We start from the raw sequence: 21,162 nt of genomic DNA, 5'->3' as shown, positions 1-21,162 counted from the left end.
AGACTGATGTTTCACAGTCCAAAAAGTTTTTTGTTTTTAAATTTACACTACTGTTACAAAAGATATGAGTGGTGGCACTGGGAATGTAGGCACAGTATTCGCTGTGAGCCTGGCACACACGATGGCAGGCAGGCAACTGCAATTAGATTACACAAGCAGACTGATGTTTCACAGTCCGAATTCTTTTTTTTAAATTTACACTGCTGTTACACCAGATATGAGTGGGGGCACTGGGCAAGTGGGCACAGTATACGCCGTGAGCCTGGCACACATGCTGGCAGGCAGGCAACTGCAATTAGATTACACAAGCAGACTGATGTTTCACAGTCAAAAAAGTTTTTTTTTTTTTAAATTTACACTACTGTTACACCAGATATGTGTGGGGGCACTGGACAAGTGGGCCTGGCACACACACTGGCAGGCAGGCAACTGCAATTAGATTACACAAGCAGACTGATGTTTCACAGTCCAAAAAAATTGTTTTTTTTTTATTTACACTACTGTTACACCAGATATGAGTGGTAGCACTGGGCAAGTGGGCACAGTATACGCTGTGAGCCTGGCACACACGCTGGCAGGCAACTGCAATTAGATTACACAAGCAGACTGATGTTTCACAGTCAAAAAAGTTTTTTTTCTTTTAAATGTACACTACTGTTACACCAGATATGTGTGGGGGCACTGGACAAGTGGGCCTGGCACACACACTGGCAGGCAGGCAACTGCAATTAGATTACACAAGCAGACTGATGTTTCACAGTCCAAAAAAATTGTTTTTTTTATTTACACTACTGTTACACCAGATATGAGTGGTAGCACTGGGCAAGTGGGCACAGTATACGCTGTGAGCCTGGCACACACGCTGGCAGGCAACTGCAATTAGATTACACAAGCAGACTGATGTTTCACAGTCAAAAAAGTTTTTTTTCTTTTAAATTTACACTACTGTTACAAAAGATATGAGTGGTGGCACTGGGAATGTAGGCACAGTATTCGCTGTGAGCCTGGCACACACGATGGCAGGCAGGCAACTGCAATTAGATTACACAAGCAGACTGATGTTTCACAGTCCGAATTCTTTTTTTTAAATTTACACTGCTGTTACACCAGATATGAGTGGGGGCACTGGGCAAGTGGGCACAGTATACGCCGTGAGCCTGGCACACATGCTGGCAGGCAGGCAACTGCAATTAGATTACACAAGCAGACTGATGTTTCACAGTCAAAAAAGTTTTTTTTTTTTAAATTTACACTACTGTTACACCAGATATGTGTGGGGGCACTGGACAAGTGGGCCTGGCACACACACTGGCAGGCAGGCAACTGCAATTAGATTACACAAGCAGACTGATGTTTCACAGTCCAAAAAAATTGTTTTTTTTTATTTACACTACTGTTACACCAGATATGAGTGGTAGCACTGGGCAAGTGGGCACAGTATACGCTGTGAGCCTGGCACACACGCTGGCAGGCAACTGCAATTAGATTACACAAGCAGACTGATGTTTCACAGTCAAAAAAGTTTTTTTTCTTTTAAATGTACACTACTGTTACACCAGATATGAGCGGGGGCACTGGGCAAGTGGGCCTGGCACACAAGCTGACAGGCAGGCAACTGCAATTATATTACACTAGCAGACTGATGTTTCACAGTCAAAAAAGTGTTTGTTTTTTTAATTTACACTACTGTTACACCAGATATGAGTGGTGGCACTGGGCAAGTGGGCCTGGAACACACGCTGGCAGGCAGGCAACTGCAATTAGATTAAACAAGCAGACTGATGTTTCACAGTCAAAAAAAGTTTTGTTTTTTTTAATTTTACACTACTGTTACACCAGATATGAGTGGTGGCACTGGGCAAGTGGGCACAGTATACGCTGTCAGCCTGGCACACACGCTGGCAGGCAGGCAGCTGCAATTAGATTACACAAGCAGACTGATGTTTCAAAGTCAAAAAAGTTTTTTTTTTTAAAATTTACACTACTGTTACATCAGATATGAGTGGGGGCACTGGGCAAGTGGGCACAGTATACGCTGTGAGCCTGGCACACACGCTGGCAGGCAGGCAACTGCAATTAGATTACACAAGCAGACTGATGTTTCACAGTCAAAAAAGTTTATTTTTTTTTAAATGTACACTACTGTTACACCAGATATGAGTGGGGGCACTGGGCAAGTGGGCCTGGCACACAAGCTGACAGGCAGGCAACTGCAATTATATTACACTAGCAGACTGATGTTTCACAGTCAAAAAAGTTTTTTTTTTTTTAATTTACACTACTGTTACACCAGATATGAGTGGTGGCACTGGGCAAGTAGGCACAGTATACGCTGTGAGCCTGGCACACACGCTGGCAGGCAACTGCAATTAGATTACACAAGCAGACTGATGTTTCACAGTCAAAAAAGTTTTTTTTTTTTTAAATTTACACTACTGTTACACCAGATATGAGTGGTGGCACTGGGCAAGTGGGCCTGGAACACACGCTGGCAGGCAGGCAACTGCAATTAGATTACACAAGCAGATTGATGTTTCACAGTCAAAAAAAGTTGTTTTTTTTAAATTTACACTACTGTTACACCAGATATGAGTGGTGGCACTGGGCAAGTGGGCACAGTATACGCTGTCAGCCTGGCACACACGCTGGCAGGCAGGCAACTGCAATTAGATTACACAAGCAGACTGATGTTTCAAAGTCAAAAAAGTTTGTTTTTTTTTAAATTTACACTACTGTTACACCAGATATGAGTGGGGGCACTGGGCAAGTGGGCACAGTATACGCTGTGAGCCTGGCACACACGCTGGCAGGCAACTGCAATTAGATTACACAAGCAGACTGATGTTTCACAGTCAAAAAAGTTTTTTTTCTTAAATTTACACTACTGTTACACCAGATATGAGTGGTGGCACTGAGCAAGTGGGCCTGGAACACACGCTGGCAGGCAGGCAACTGCAATTAGATTACACAAGCAGACTGATGTTTCACAGTCAAAAAAAGTTTTTTTTTTTTTTTAAATTTACACTACTGTTACACCAGATATGAGTGGGGGCACTGGGCAAGTAGGCACAGTATACGCTGTCAGCCTGGCACACACACTGGCAGGCAGGCAACTGCAATTAGATTACACAAGCAGACTGATGTTTCAAAGTCAAAAAAGTTTTTTTTTTAAATTTACACTACTGTTACACCAGATATGAGTGGGGGGAACTGGGCAAGTGGGCACAGTATACGCTGTGAGCCTGGCACACACGCTGGCAGGCAGGCAACTGCAATTAGATTACACAAGCAGACTGATGTTTCACAGTCAAAAAAGGTTTTTTTTTTAAATTTACACTACTGTTACACCAGATATGAGTGGTGGCACTGGGCAAGTGGGCCTGACACACACGCTGGCAGGCAGGCAACTGCAATTAGATTACACTAGCAGACTGATGTTTCACAGTCAAAATTGTTTTGTTTTTTTAAATTACACTACTGTTACACCAGATATGAGTGGTGGCACTGGGCAAGTGGGCCTGGCACACACGCTGGCAGGCAGGCAACTGCAATTAGATTACACTAGCAGACTGATGTTTCACAGTCAAAAAAGTTTTTTTTTTTTTTAAATGTACACTACTGTTACACCAGATATGAGTGGGGAAACTGGGCAAGTGGGCCTGGCACACAAGCTGACAGGCAGGCAACTGCAATTATATTACACTAGCAGACTGATGTTTCACAGTCAAAAAAGTTTTTTTTTTTTTTAATTTACACTACTGTTACACCAGATATGAGTGGTGACACTGGGCAAGTGGGCACAGTATACGCTGTGAGCCTGGCACATACGCTGGCAGGCAACTGCAATTAGATTACACAAGCAGACTGATGTTTCACAGTCAAAAAAGTTTTTTTTTTTTTAAATTTACACTACTGTTACACCAGATATGAGTGGGGGCACTGGGCAAGTAGGCACAGTATACGCTGTCAGCCTGGCACACACACTGGCAGGCAGGCAACTGCAATTAGATTACACAAGCAGACTGATGTTTCAAAGTCAAAAAAGTTTTTTTTTTAAATTTACACTACTGTTACACCAGATATGAGTGGGGGGAACTGGGCAAGTGGGCACAGTATACGCTGTGAGCCTGGCACACACGCTGGCAGGCAGGCAACTGCAATTAGATTACACAAGCAGACTGATGTTTCACAGTCAAAAAAGGGTTTTTTTTTAAATTTACACTACTGTTACACCAGATATGAGTGGTGGCACTGGGCAAGTGGGCCTGACACACACGCTGGCAGGCAGGCAACTGCAATTAGATTACACTAGCAGACTGATGTTTCACAGTCAAAATTGTTTTGTTTTTTTAAATTACACTACTGTTACACCAGATATGAGTGGTGGCACTGGGCAAGTGGGCCTGGCACACACGCTGGCAGGCAGGCAACTGCAATTAGATTACACTAGCAGACTGATGTTTCACAGTCAAAAAAGTTTTTTTTTTTTTTAAATGTACACTACTGTTACACCAGATATGAGTGGGGAAACTGGGCAAGTGGGCCTGGCACACAAGCTGACAGGCAGGCAACTGCAATTATATTACACTAGCAGACTGATGTTTCACAGTCAAAAAAGTTTTTTTTTTTTTTAATTTACACTACTGTTACACCAGATATGAGTGGTGACACTGGGCAAGTGGGCACAGTATACGCTGTGAGCCTGGCACATACGCTGGCAGGCAACTGCAATTAGATTACACAAGCAGACTGATGTTTCACAGTCAAAAAAGTTTTTTTTTTTTTAAATTTACACTACTGTTACACCAGATATGAGTGGTGGCACTGGGCAAGTGGGCCTGGAACACACGCTGGCAGGCAGGCAACTGCAATTAGATTACACAAGCAGACTGATGTTTCACAGTCAAAAAAGTTTGTTTTTTTAAATTGACACTACTGTTACACCAGATATTATTGGTGGCACTGGGCAAGTGGGCACGGTATACGCTGTCAGCCTGGCACACACACTGGCAGGCAGGCAACTGCAATTAGATTACACAAGCAGACTGATGTTTCAAAGTCAAAAAAGTTTTTTTTTTTTTTAAATTTACACTGCTGTTACACCAGATATGAGTGGTGGCACTGGGCAAGTGGGCACAGTATACACTGTGAGCCTGGCACACACGCTGGCAGGCAGGCAACTGCAATTAGATTACACAAGCAGACTGATTTTTCACAGTCAAAAATGTTGTTGTTTTTTTTAAATTTACACTACTGTTACACCAGATATGAGTGGTGGCACTGGGCGAGTGGGCCTGGCACACACACTGGCAGGCAGGCAACTGCAATTAGATTACACTAGCAGACTGATGTTTCAAAGTTAAAAAAGTTTTTTTTTTTTTTTAAATTTACACTACTGTTACACCAGATATGAGTGGTGTGGCACTGGGCAAGTGGGCCTGGCACACACGCTGGCAGGCAGGCAACTGCAATTATATTACACTAGCAGACTGATGTTTCACAGTCAAAAAAGTTGTTTTTTTTTAATTTACACTACTGTTACACCAGATATGAGTGGTGGCACTGGGCAAGTGGGCCTGGCACACACGCTGGCAGGCAGGCAACTGCAATTAGATTACACAAGCAGACTGATGTTTCACAGTCAAAAATGTTTTTTTTTTTAAATTTACACTACTGTTACACCAGATATGAGTGGGGGCACTGGGCAAGTGGGCACAGTATACGCTGTGAGCCTGGCACACACGCTGGCAGGCAGGCAGGCAACTGCAATTAGATTACACAAGCAGACTGATGTTTCACAGTCAAAAAAGTTTTTTTTTTTTTTAAATGTACACTACTGTTACACCAGATATGAGTGGGGGAACTGGGCAAGTGGGCCTGGCACACAAGCTGACAGGCAGGCAACTGCAATTATATTACACTAGCAGACTGATGTTTCACAGTCAAAAAAGTTTTTTTTTTTAAATTTACACTACTGTTACACCAGATATGAGTGGTGGCACTGGGCAAGTGGGCACAGTATACGCTGTGAGCCTGGCACATACGCTGGCAGGAAACTGCAATTAGATTACACAAGCAGACTGATGTTTCACAGTCAAAAAAGTTGTTTTTTTTTTAAATTTACACTACTGTTACACCAGATATGAGTGGTGGCACTGGGCAAGTGGGCCTGGAACACACGCTGGCAGGCAGGCAACTGCAATTAGATTACACAAGCAGACTGATGTTTCACAGTCAAAAAAGTTGTTTTTTTTTTAAATTTACACTACTGTTACACCAGATATGAGTGGGGGCACTGGGCAAGTAGGCACAGTATACGCTGTCAGCCTGGCACACACACTGGCAGGCAGGCAACTGCAATTAGATTACACAAGCAGACTGATGTTTCAAAGTCAAAAAAGTTTTTTTTTTAAATTTACACTACTGTTACACTAGATATGAGTGGGGGCACTGGGCAAGTGGGCACAGTATACGCTGTGAGCCTGGCACACACGCTGGCAGGCAGGCAACTGCAATTAGATTACACAAGCAGACTGATGTTTCACAGTCAAAAAAGGTTTTTTTTTTTAAATTTACACTACTGTTACACCAGATATGAGTGGTGGCACTGGGCAAGTGGGCCTGACACACACGCTGGCAGGCAGGCAACTGCAATTAGATTACACTAGCAGACTGATGTTTCACAGTCAAAATTGTTTTGTTTTTTTAAATTACACTACTGTTACACCAGATATGAGTGGTGGCACTGGGCAAGTGGGCCTGGCACACACGCTGGCAGGCAGGCAACTGCAATTAGATTACACTAGCAGACTGATGTTTCACAGTCAAAAAAGTTTTTTTTTTTTTTTAAATGTACACTACTGTTACACCAGATATGAGTGGGGAAACTGGGCAAGTGGGCCTGGCACACAAGCTGACAGGCAGGCAACTGCAATTATATTACACTAGCAGACTGATGTTTCACAGTCAAAAAAGTTTTTTTTTTTTTTTAATTTACACTACTGTTACACCAGATATGAGTGGTGACACTGGGCAAGTGGGCACAGTATACGCTGTGAGCCTGGCACATACGCTGGCAGGCAACTGCAATTAGATTACACAAGCAGACTGATGTTTCACAGTCAAAAAAGTTTTTTTTTTTTTAAATTTACACTACTGTTACACCAGATATGAGTGGGGGCACTGGGCAAGTAGGCACAGTATACGCTGTCAGCCTGGCACACACACTGGCAGGCAGGCAACTGCAATTAGATTACACAAGCAGACTGATGTTTCAAAGTCAAAAAAGTTTTTTTTTTAAATTTACACTACTGTTACACCAGATATGAGTGGGGGGAACTGGGCAAGTGGGCACAGTATACGCTGTGAGCCTGGCACACACGCTGGCAGGCAGGCAACTGCAATTAGATTACACAAGCAGACTGATGTTTCACAGTCAAAAAAGGGTTTTTTTTTAAATTTACACTACTGTTACACCAGATATGAGTGGTGGCACTGGGCAAGTGGGCCTGACACACACGCTGGCAGGCAGGCAACTGCAATTAGATTACACTAGCAGACTGATGTTTCACAGTCAAAATTGTTTTGTTTTTTTAAATTACACTACTGTTACACCAGATATGAGTGGTGGCACTGGGCAAGTGGGCCTGGCACACACGCTGGCAGGCAGGCAACTGCAATTAGATTACACTAGCAGACTGATGTTTCACAGTCAAAAAGTTTTTTTTTTTTTTAAATGTACACTACTGTTACACCAGATATGAGTGGGGAAACTGGGCAAGTGGGCCTGGCACACAAGCTGACAGGCAGGCAACTGCAATTATATTACACTAGCAGACTGATGTTTCACAGTCAAAAAAGTTTTTTTTTTTTTTTAATTTACACTACTGTTACACCAGATATGAGTGGTGACACTGGGCAAGTGGGCACAGTATACGCTGTGAGCCTGGCACATACGCTGGCAGGCAACTGCAATTAGATTACACAAGCAGACTGATGTTTCACAGTCAAAAAAGTTTTTTTTTTTTTTAAATTTACACTACTGTTACACCAGATATGAGTGGTGGCACTGGGCAAGTGGGCCTGGAACACACGCTGGCAGGCAGGCAACTGCAATTAGATTACACAAGCAGACTGATGTTTCACAGTCAAAAAAGTTTGTTTTTTTAAATTGACACTACTGTTACACCAGATATTATTGGTGGCACTGGGCAAGTGGGCACGGTATACGCTGTCAGCCTGGCACACACACTGGCAGGCAGGCAACTGCAATTAGATTACACAAGCAGACTGATGTTTCAAAGTCAAAAAAGTTTTTTTTTTTTTTAAATTTACACTGCTGTTACACCAGATATGAGTGGTGGCACTGGGCAAGTGGGCACAGTATACACTGTGAGCCTGGCACACACGCTGGCAGGCAGGCAACTGCAATTAGATTACACAAGCAGACTGATTTTTCACAGTCAAAAATGTTGTTGTTTTTTTTAAATTTACACTACTGTTACACCAGATATGAGTGGTGGCACTGGGCAAGTGGGCCTGGCACACACACTGGCAGGCAGGCAACTGCAATTAGATTACACTAGCAGACTGATGTTTCAAAGTTAAAAAAGTTTTTTTTTTTTTTAAATTTACACTACTGTTACACCAGATATGAGTGGTGTGGCACTGGGCAAGTGGGCCTGGCACACACGCTGGCAGGCAGGCAACTGCAATTATATTACACTAGCAGACTGATGTTTCACAGTCAAAAAAGTTTTTTTTTTTTAATTTACACTACTGTTACACCAGATATGAGTGGTGGCACTGGGCAAGTGGGCCTGGCACACACGCTGGCAGGCAGGCAACTGCAATTAGATTACACAAGCAGACTGATGTTTCACAGTCAAAAATGTTTTTTTTTTTAAATTTACACTACTGTTACACCAGATATGAGTGGGGGCACTGGGCAAGTGGGCACAGTATACGCTGTGAGCCTGGCACACACGCTGGCAGGCAGGCAGGCAACTGCAATTAGATTACACAAGCAGACTGATGTTTCACAGTCAAAAAAGTTTTTTTTTTTTTTTAAATGTACACTACTGTTACACCAGATATGAGTGGGGGAACTGGGCAAGTGGGCCTGGCACACAAGCTGACAGGCAGGCAACTGCAATTATATTACACTAGCAGACTGATGTTTCACAGTCAAAAAAGTTTTTTTTTTAAAATTTACACTACTGTTACACCAGATATGAGTGGTGGCACTGGGCAAGTGGGCACAGTATACGCTGTGAGCCTGGCACATACGCTGGCAGGAAACTGCAATTAGATTACACAAGCAGACTGATGTTTCACAGTCAAAAAAGTTTTTTTTTTTTTAAATTTACACTACTGTTACACCAGATATGAGTGGTGGCACTGGGCAAGTGGGCCTGGAACACACGCTGGCAGGCAGGCAACTGCAATTAGATTACACAAGCAGACTGATGTTTCACAGTCAAAAAAGTTGTTTTTTTTTTTAAATTTACACTACTGTTACACCAGATATGAGTGGGGGCACTGGGCAAGTAGGCACAGTATACGCTGTCAGCCTGGCACACACACTGGCAGGCAGGCAACTGCAATTAGATTACACAAGCAGACTGATGTTTCAAAGTCAAAAAAGTTTTTTTTTTAAATTTACACTACTGTTACACTAGATATGAGTGGGGGCACTGGGCAAGTGGGCACAGTATACGCTGTGAGCCTGGCACACACGCTGGCAGGCAGGCAACTGCAATTAGATTACACAAGCAGACTGATGTTTCACAGTCAAAAAAGGTTTTTTTTTTAAATTTACACTACTGTTACACCAGATATGAGTGGTGGCACTGGGCAAGTGGGCCTGACACACACGCTGGCAGGCAGGCAACTGCAATTAGATTACACTAGCAGACTGATGTTTCACAGTCAAAATTGTTTTGTTTTTTTAAATTACACTACTGTTACACCAGATATGAGTGGTGGCACTGGGCAAGTGGGCCTGGCACACACGCTGGCAGGCAGGCAACTGCAATTAGATTACACTAGCAGACTGATGTTTCACAGTCAAAAAAGTTTTTTTTTTTTTAAATGTACACTACTGTTACACCAGATATGAGTGGGGAAACTGGGCAAGTGGGCCTGGCACACAAGCTGACAGGCAGGCAACTGCAATTATATTACACTAGCAGACTGATGTTTCACAGTCAAAAAAGTTTTTTTTTTTTTTAATTTACACTACTGTTACACCAGATATGAGTGGTGACACTGGGCAAGTGGGCACAGTATACGCTGTGAGCCTGGCACATACGCTGGCAGGCAACTGCAATTAGATTACACAAGCAGACTGATGTTTCACAGTCAAAAAAGTTTTTTTTTTTTTAAATTTACACTACTGTTACACCAGATATGAGTGGTGGCACTGGGCAAGTGGGCCTGGAACACACGCTGGCAGGCAGGCAACTGCAATTAGATTACACAAGCAGACTGATGTTTCACAGTCAAAAAAGTTTGTTTTTTTAAATTGACACTACTGTTACACCAGATATTATTGGTGGCACTGGGCAAGTGGGCACGGTATACGCTGTCAGCCTGGCACACACACTGGCAGGCAGGCAACTGCAATTAGATTACACAAGCAGACTGATGTTTCAAAGTCAAAAAAGTTTTTTTTTTTTTAAATTTACACTGCTGTTACACCAGATATGAGTGGTGGCACTGGGCAAGTGGGCACAGTATACACTGTGAGCCTGGCACACACGCTGGCAGGCAGGCAACTGCAATTAGATTACACAAGCAGACTGATTTTTCACAGTCAAAAATGTTGTTGTTTTTTTTAAATTTACACTACTGTTACACCAGATATGAGTGGTGGCACTGGGCAAGTGGGCCTGGCACACACACTGGCAGGCAGGCAACTGCAATTAGATTACACTAGCAGACTGATGTTTCACAGTCAAAAAAGTTGTTTTTTTTTAATTTACACTACTGTTACACCAGATATGAGTGGTGGCACTGGGCAAGTGGGCCTGGCACACACGCTGGCAGGCAGGCAACTGCAATTAGATTACACAAGCAGACTGATGTTTCACAGTCAAAAATGTTTTTTTTTTTTTAAATTTACACTACTGTTACACCAGATATGAGTGGGGGCACTGGGCAAGTGGGCACAGTATACGCTGTGAGCCTGGCACACATGCTGGCAGGCAGGCAGGCAACTGCAATTAGATTACACAAGCAGACTGATGTTTCACAGTCAAAAAAGTTTTTTTTTTTTTTAAATGTACACTACTGTTACACCAGATATGAGTGGGGGAACTGGGCAAGTGGGCCTGGCACACAAGCTGACAGGCAGGCAACTGCAATTATATTACACTAGCAGACTGATGTTTCACAGTCAAAAAAGTTTTTTTTTTTAAATTTACACTACTGTTACACCAGATATGAGTGGTGGCACTGGGCAAGTGGGCACAGTATACGCTGTGAGCCTGGCACATACGCTGGCAGGAAACTGCAATTAGATTACACAAGCAGACTGATGTTTCACAGTCAAAAAAGTTTTTTTTTTTTAAATTTACACTACTGTTACACCAGATATGAGTGGTGGCACTGGGCAAGTGGGCCTGGAACACACGCTGGCAGGCAGGCAACTGCAATTAGATTACACAAGCAGACTGATGTTTCACAGTCAAAAAAGTTTTTTTTTTTTTTAAATTTACACTACTGTTACACCAGATATGAGTGGGGGCACTGGGCAAGTAGGCACAGTATACGCTGTCAGCCTGGCACACACACTGGCAGGCAGGCAACTGCAATTAGATTACACAAGCAGACTGATGTTTCAAAGTCAAAAAAGTTTTTTTTTTAAATTTACACTACTGTTACACTAGATATGAGTGGGGGCACTGGGCAAGTGGGCACAGTATACGCTGTGAGCCTGGCACACACGCTGGCAGGCAGGCAACTGCAATTAGATTACACAAGCAGACTGATGTTTCACAGTCAAAAAAGGTTTTTTTTTAAATTTACACTACTGTTACACCAGATATGAGTGGTGGCACTGGGCAAGTGGGCCTGACACACACGCTGGCAGGCAGGCAACTGCAATTAGATTACACTAGCAGACTGATGTTTCACAGTCAAAATTGTTTTGTTTTTTTAAATTACACTACTGTTACACCAGATATGAGTGGTGGCACTGGGCAAGTGGGCCTGGCACACACGCTGGCAGGCAGGCAACTGCAATTAGATTACACTAGCAGACTGATGTTTCACAGTCAAAAAAGTTTTTTTTTTAAATGTACACTACTGTTACACCAGATATGAGTGGGGAAACTGGGCAAGTGGGCCTGGCACACAAGCTGACAGGCAGGCAACTGCAATTATATTACACTAGCAGACTGATGTTTCACAGTCAAAAAAGTTTTTTTTTTTTTTAATTTACACTACTGTTACACCAGATATGAGTGGTGACACTGGGCAAGTGGGCACAGTATACGCTGTGAGCCTGGCACATACGCTGGCAGGCAACTGCAATTAGATTACACAAGCAGACTGATGTTTCACAGTCAAAAAAGTTGTTTTTTTTTTAAATTTACACTACTGTTACACCAGATATGAGTGGTGGCACTGGGCAAGTGGGCCTGGAACACACGCTGGCAGGCAGGCAACTGCAATTAGATTACACAAGCAGACTGATGTTTCACAGTCAAAAAAGTTTGTTTTTTTAAATTGACACTACTGTTACACCAGATATTATTGGTGGCACTGGGCAAGTGGGCACGGTATACGCTGTCAGCCTGGCACACACACTGGCAGGCAGGCAACTGCAATTAGATTACACAAGCAGACTGATGTTTCAAAGTCAAAAAAGGTTTTTTTTAAATTTACACTACTGTTACACCAGATATGAGTGGTGGCACTGGGCAAGTGGGCCTGACACACACGCTGGCAGGCAGGCAACTGCAATTAGATTACACTAGCAGACTGATGTTTCACAGTCAAAATTGTTTTGTTTTTTTAAATTACACTACTGTTACACCAGATATGAGTGGTGGCACTGGGCAAGTGGGCCTGGCACACACGCTGGCAGGCAGGCAACTGCAATTAGATTACACTAGCAGACTGATGTTTCACAGTCAAAAAAGTTTTTTTTTTTTTTTAAATGTACACTACTGTTACACCAGATATGAGTGGGGAAACTGGGCAAGTGGGCCTGGCACACAAGCTGACAGGCAGGCAACTGCAATTATATTACACTAGCAGACTGATGTTTCACAGTCAAAAAAGTTTTTTTTTTTTTTAATTTACACTACTGTTACACCAGATATGAGTGGTGACACTGGGCAAGTGGGCACAGTATACGCTGTGAGCCTGGCACATACGCTGGCAGGCAACTGCAATTAGATTACACAAGCAGACTGATGTTTCACAGTCAAAAAAGTTTTTTTTTTTTTAAATTTACACTACTGTTACACCAGATATGAGTGGTGGCACTGGGCAAGTGGGCCTGGAACACACGCTGGCAGGCAGGCAACTGCAATTAGATTACACAAGCAGACTGATGTTTCACAGTCAAAAAAGTTTGTTCTTTTAAATTGACACTACTGTTACACCAGATATTATTGGTGGCACTGGGCAAGTGGGCACAGTATACACTGTGAGCCTGGCACACACGCTGGCAGGCAGGCAACTGCAATTAGATTACACAAGCAGACTGATTTTTCACAGTCAAAAATGTTGTTGTTTTTTTTAAATTTACACTACTGTTACACCAGATATGAGTGGTGGCACTGGGCAAGTGGGCCTGGCACACACACTGGCAGGCAGGCAACTGCAATTAGATTACACTAGCAGACTGATGTTTCAAAGTTAAAAAAGTTTTTTTTTTTTTTTAAATTTACACTACTGTTACACCAGATATGAGTGGTGTGGCACTGGGCAAGTGGGCCTGGCACACACGCTGGCAGGTAGGCAACTGCAATTATATTACACAAGCAGACTGATGTTTCACAGTCAAAAAAGTTTTTTTTTTTTAATTTACACTACTGTTACACCAGATATGAGTGGTGGCACTGGGCAAGTGGGCCTGGCACACACGCTGGCAGGCAGGCAACTGCAATTAGATTACACAAGCAGACTGATGTTTCACAGTCAAAAATGTTTTTTTTTTTTTAAATTTACACTACTGTTACACCAGATATGAGTGGGGGCACTGGGCAAGTGGGCACAGTATACACTGTGAGCCTGGCACACACGCTGGCAGGCAGGCAACTGCAATTAGATTACACAAGCAGACTGATTTTTCACAGTCAAAAATGTTGTTGTTTTTTTTAAATTTACACTACTGTTACACCAGATATGAGTGGTGGCACTGGGCAAGTGGGCCTGGCACACACACTGGCAGGCAGGCAACTGCAATTAGATTACACTAGCAGACTGATGTTTCACAGTCAAAAAAGTTGTTTTTTTTTAATTTACACTACTGTTACACCAGATATGAGTGGTGGCACTGGGCAAGTGGGCCTGGCACACACGCTGGCAGGCAGGCAACTGCAATTAGATTACACAAGCAGACTGATGTTTCACAGTCAAAAATGTTTTTTTTTTTTAAATTTACACTACTGTTACACCAGATATGAGTGGGGGCACTGGGCAAGTGGGCACAGTATACGCTGTGAGCCTGGCACACATGCTGGCAGGCAGGCAGGCAACTGCAATTAGATTACACAAGCAGACTGATGTTTCACAGTCAAAAAAGTTTTTTTTTTTTTTTAAATGTACACTACTGTTACACCAGATATGAGTGGGGGAACTGGGCAAGTGGGCCTGGCACACAAGATGACAGGCAGGCAACTGCAATTATATTACACTAGCAGACTGATGTTTCACAGTCAAAAAAGTTTTTTCTTTTAAATTTACACTACTGTTACACCAGATATGAGTGGTGGCACTGGGCAAGTGGGCACAGTATACGCTGTGAGCCTGGCACATACGCTGGCAGGAAACTGCAATTAGATTACACAAGCAGACTGATGTTTCACAGTCAAAAAGTTTTTTTTTTTTAAATTTACACTACTGTTACACCAGATATGAGTGGTGGCACTGGGCAAGTGGGCCTGGAACACACGCTGGCAGGCAGGCAACTGCAATTAGATTACACAAGCAGACTGATGTTTCACAGTCAAAAAAGTTTGTTTTTTTTTAAATTTACACTACTGTTACACCAGATATGAGTGGGGGCACTGGGCAAGTAGGCACAGTATACGCTGTCAGCCTGGCACACACACTGGCAGGCAGGCAACTGCAATTAGATTACACAAGCAGACTGATGTTTCAAAGTCAAAAAAGTTTTTTTTTTAAATTTACACTACTGTTACACTAGATATGAGTGGGGGCACTGGGCAAGTGGGCACAGTATACGCTGTGAGCCTGGCACACACGCTGGCAGGCAGGCAACTGCAATTAGATTACACAAGCAGACTGATGTTTCACAGTCAAAAAAGGGTTTTTTTTTAAATTTACACTACTGTTACACCAGATATGAGTGGTGGCACTGGGCAAGTGGGCCTGACACACACGCTGGCAGGCAGGCAACTGCAATTAGATTACACTAGCAGACTGATGTTTCACAGTCAAAATTGTTTTGTTTTTTTTAAATTACACTACTGTTACACCAGATATGAGTGGTGGCACTGGGCAAGTGGGCCTGGCACACACGCTGGCAGGCAGGCAACTGCAATTAGATTACACTAGCAGACTGATGTTTCACAGTCAAAAAAGTTTTTTTTTTAAATGTACACTACTGTTACACCAGATATGAGTGGGGAAACTGGGCAAGTGGGCCTGGCACACAAGCTGACAGGCAGGCAACTGCAATTATATTACACTAGCAGACTGATGTTTCACAGTCAAAAAAGTTTTTTTTTTTTTAATTTACACTACTGTTACACCAGATATGAGTGGTGACACTGGGCAAGTGGGCACAGTATACGCTGTGAGCCTGGCACATACGCTGGCAGGCAACTGCAATTAGATTACACAAGCAGACTGATGTTTCACAGTCAAAAAAGTTTTGTTTTTTTTAAATTTACACTACTGTTACACCAGATATGAGTGGTGGCACTGGGCAAGTGGGCCTGGAACACACGCTGGCAGGCAGGCAACTGCAATTAGATTACACAAGCAGACTGATGTTTCACAGTCAAAAAAGTTTGTTTTTTTAAATTGACACTACTGTTACACCAGATATTATTGGTGGCACTGGGCAAGTGGGCACGGTATACGCTGTCAGCCTGGCACACACACTGGCAGGCAGGCAACTGCAATTAGATTACACAAGCAGACTGATGTTTCAAAGTCAAAAAAGTTTTTTTTTTTTTTTAAATTTACACTGCTGTTACACCAGATATGAGTGGTGGCACTGGGCAAGTGGGCACAGTATACACTGTGAGCCTGGCACACACGCTGGCAGGCAGGCAACTGCAATTAGATTATACAAGCAGACTGATTTTTCACAGTCAAAAATGTTGTTGTTTTTTTTAAATTTACACTACTGTTACACCAGATATGAGTGGTGGCACTGGGCAAGTGGGCCTGGCACACACACTGGCAGGCAGGCAACTGCAATTAGATTACACTAGCAGACTGATGTTTCAAAGTCAAAAAAGTTTTTTTTTTTTTAAAATTTACACTACTGTTACACCAGATATGAGTGGTGTGGCACTGGGCAAGTGGGCCTGGCACACACGCTGGCAGGCAGGCAACTGCAATTATATTACACTAGCAGACTGATGTTTCACAGTCAAAAAAGTTTTTTTTTTTTAATTTACACTACTGTTACACCAGATATGAGTGGTGGCACTGGGCAAGTGGGCCTGGCAGACACGCTGGCAGGCAGGCAACTGCAATTAGATTACACAAGCAGACTGATGTTTCACAGTCAAAAATGTTTTTTTTTTTTAAATTTACACTACTGTTACACCAGATATGAGTGGGGGCACTGGGCAAGTGGGCACAGTATACGCTGTGAGCCTGGCACACACGCTGGCAGGCAGGCAGGCAACTGCAATTAGATTACACAAGCAGACTGATGTTTCACAGTCAAAAAAGTTTTTTTTTTTTTTAAATGTACACTACTGTTACACCAGATATGAGTGGGGGAACTGGGCAAGTGGGCCTGGCACACAAGCTGACAGGCAGGCAACTGCAATTATATTACACTAGCAGACTGATGTTTCACAGTCAAAAAAGTTTTTTTTTTTTAAATTTACACTACTGTTACACCAGATATGAGTGGTGGCACTGGGCAAGTGGGCACAGTATACGCTGTGAGCCTGGCACATACGCTGGCAGGAAACTGCAATTAGATTACACAAGCAGACTGATGTTTCACAGTCAAAAAAGTTTTTTTTTTTTAAATTTACACTACTGTTACACCAGATATGAGTGGTGGCACTGGGCAAGTGGGCCTAGAACACACGCTGGCAGGCAGGCAACTGCAATTAGATTACACAAGCAGACTGATGTTTCACAGTCAAAAAAGTTTGTTTTTTTAAATTGACACTACTGTTACACCAGATATGAGTGGTGGCACTGGGCAAGTGGGCACAGTATACGCTGTCAGCCTGGCACACATGCTGGCAGGCAGGCAACTGCAATTAGATTACACAAGCAGACTGATGTTTCAAAGTCAAAAAAGTTTTTTTTTTTTTTAATTTACACTACTGTTACACCAGATATGAGTGGTGGCACTGGGCAAGTGGGCACAGTATTCGCTGTCAGCCTGGCACACATGCTGGCAGTCAGGCAACTGCAATTAGATTACACAAGCAGACTGATGTTTCAAAGTCAAAAAAGTTTTTTTTTTTTTAAATTGACACTACTGTTACACCAGATATGAGTGGTGGCACTGGGCAAGTGGGCCTGGCACACACACTGGCAGGCAGGCAACTGCAATTAGATTACACTAGCAGACTGATGTTTCACAGTCAAAAAAGTTTTTTTTTTTTAATTTACATTACTGTTACACCAGAAATGAGTGGTGTGGCACTGGGCAAGTGGGCCTGGCACACACGCTGGCAGGCAGGCAACTGCAATTAGATTACACTAGCAGACTGATGTTTCACAGTCAAAAAAGTTTTTTTTTTTTAATTTACACTACTGTTACACCAGATATGAGTGGTGGCACTGGGCAAGTGGGCCTGGCACACACGCTGGCAGGCAGGCAACTGCAATTAGATTACACTAGCAGACTGATGTTTCACAGTCAAAAAAAGTTTTTTTTTTTTTTAATTTACACTACTGTTACACCAGATATGAGTGGTGACACTGGGCAAGTGGGCACAGTATACGCTGTGAGCCTGGCACATACGCTGGCAGGCAACTGCAATTAGATTACACAAGCAGACTGATGTTTCACAGTCAAAAAAGTTTTTTTTTTTTTAATTTACACTACTGTTACACCAGATATGAGTGGTGGCACTGGGCAAGTGGGCCTGGAACACACGCTGGCAGGCAGGCAACTGCAATTAGATTACACAAGCAGACTGATGTTTCACAGTCAAAAATGTTTTTTTTTTTTAAATTTACACTACTGTTACACCAGATATGAGTGGGGGCACTGGGCAAGTGGGCACAGTATACGCTGTGAGCCTGGCACACACGCTGGCAGGCAGGCAGGCAACTGCAATTAGATTACACAAGCAGACTGATGTTTCACAGTCAAAAAAGTTTTTTTTTTTTTTAAATGTACACTACTGTTACACCAGATATGAGTGGTGGCACTGGGCAAGTGGGCACAGTATACGCTGTCAGCCTGGCACACACGCTGGCAGGCAGGCAGGCAACTGCAATTAGATTACACAAGCAGACTGATGTTTCACAGTCAAAAAATTTTTTTTTTTTTTTAAATGTACACTACTGTTACACCAGATATGAGTGGGGGAACTGGGCAAGTGGGCCTGGCACACAAGCTGACAGGCAGGCAACTGCAATTATATTACACTAGCAGACTGATGTTTCACAGTCAAAAAAGTTTTTTTTTTTAAAATTTACACTACTGTTACACCAGATATGAGTGGTGGCACTGGGCAAGTGGGCACAGTATACGCTGTGAGCCTGGCACATACGCTGGCAGGAAACTGCAATTAGATTACACAAGCAGACTGATGTTTCACAGTCAAAAAAGTTTTTTTTTTTTAAATTTACACTACTGTTACACCAGATATGAGTGGTGGCACTGGGCAAGTGGGCCTGGAACACACGCTGGCAGGCAGGCAACTGCAATTAGATTACACAAGCAGACTGATGTTTCACAGTCAAAAAAGTTTGTTTTTTTAAATTGACACTACTGTTACACCAGATATGAGTGGTGGCACTGGGCAAGTGGGCACAGTATACGCTGTCAGCCTGGCACACATGCTGGCAGGCAGGCAACTGCAATTAGATTACACAAGCAGACTGATGTTTCAAAGTCAAAAAAGTTTTGTTTTTTTTTAATTTACACTACTGTTACACCAGATATGAGTGGTGGCACTGGGCAAGTGGGCACAGTATTCGCTGTCAGCCTGGCACACATGCTGGCAGGCAGGCAACTGCAATTAGATTACACAAGCAGACTGATGTTTCAAAGTCAAAAAAGTTTTTTTTTTTTAAATTGACACTACTGTTACACCAGATATGAGTGGTGGCACTGGGCAAGTGGGCCTGGCACACACACTGGCAGGCAGGCAACTGCAATTAGATTACACTAGCAGACTGATGTTTCACAGTCAAAAAAGTTTTTTTTTTTAAAAATTTACACTACTGTTCCACCAGATATTAATGGTGGCACTGGGCAAGTGGGCCTGGCACACACGCTGGCAGACAGGCAACTGCAATTAGATTACTCTAGCAGACTGATGTTTCACAGTCAAAAAAGTTTTTCTTTTAAAATTTACACTACTGTTACACCAGATATGAGTGGTGTGGCACTAGGCAAGTGGGCCTGGCACACACGCTGGCAGGCAGGCAACTGCAATTAGATTACACTAGCAGACTGATGTTTCACAGTCAAAAAAGTTTTTTTTTTTTAATTTACACTACTGTTACACCAGATATGAGTGGGGGCACTGGGCAAGTGGGCCTGGCACACAAGCTGTCAGGCAGGCAACTGCAATTATATTACACTAGCAGACTGATGTTTCACAGTCAAAAAAGTTTTTTTTTTTTTAAATTTACACTACTGTTACACCAGATATGAGTGGTGGCACTGGGCAAGTGGGCCTGGCACACACGCTGGCAGGCAGGCAACTGCAATTAGATTACACAAGCAGACTGATGTTTCACAGTCAAAAATGTTTTTTTTTTTTTAAATTTACACTACTGTTACACCAGATATGAGTGGGGGCACTGGGCAAGTGGGCACAGTATACGCTGTGAGCCTGGCACACACGCTGGCAGGCAACTGCAATTAGATTAAACAAGCAGACTGATGTTTCACAGTCAAAAAAGTTTTTTTTTTTTAAATTTACACTACTGTTACACCAGATATGAGTGGTGGCACTGGGCAAGTGGGCCTGGCACACACGCTGGCAGGCAGGCAACTGCAATTAGATTACACAAGCAGACTGATGTTTCACAGTCAAAAATGTTTTTTTTTTAAATTTACACTACTGTTACACCAGATATGAGTGGGGGCACTGGGCAAGTGGGCACAGTATACGCTGTGAGCCTGGCACACACGCTGGCAGGCAGGCAACTGCAATTAGATTACACAAGCAGACTGATGTTTCACAGTCAAAAAAGTTTTTTTTTTTTTTAAATGTACACTACTGTTACACCAGATATGAGTGGGGGAACTGGGCAAGTGGGCCCTGGCACACAAGCTGACAGGCAGGCAACTGCAATTATATTACACTAGCAGACTGATGTTTCACAGTCAAAAAAGTATTTTTTTTTAAAATTTACACTACTGTTACACCAGATATGAGTGGTGGCACTGGGCAAGTGGGCACAGTATACGCTGTGAGCCTGGCACATACGCTGGCAGGCAACTGCAATTAGATTACACAAGCAGACTGATGTTTCACAGTCAAAAAAGTTTTTTTTTTTTTAAATTTACACTACTGTTACACCAGATATGAGTGGTGGCACTGGGCAAGTGGGCCTGGAACACACGCT

Source organism: Bombina bombina, chromosome 4 (assembly GCF_027579735.1).
Source record: "Bombina bombina isolate aBomBom1 chromosome 4, aBomBom1.pri, whole genome shotgun sequence".
Classification (NCBI taxonomy): domain Eukaryota; kingdom Metazoa; phylum Chordata; class Amphibia; order Anura; family Bombinatoridae; genus Bombina; species Bombina bombina.
The sequence above is the reverse complement of the archived record's forward strand: the minus strand, read 5'-3'. Positions refer to the sequence as shown.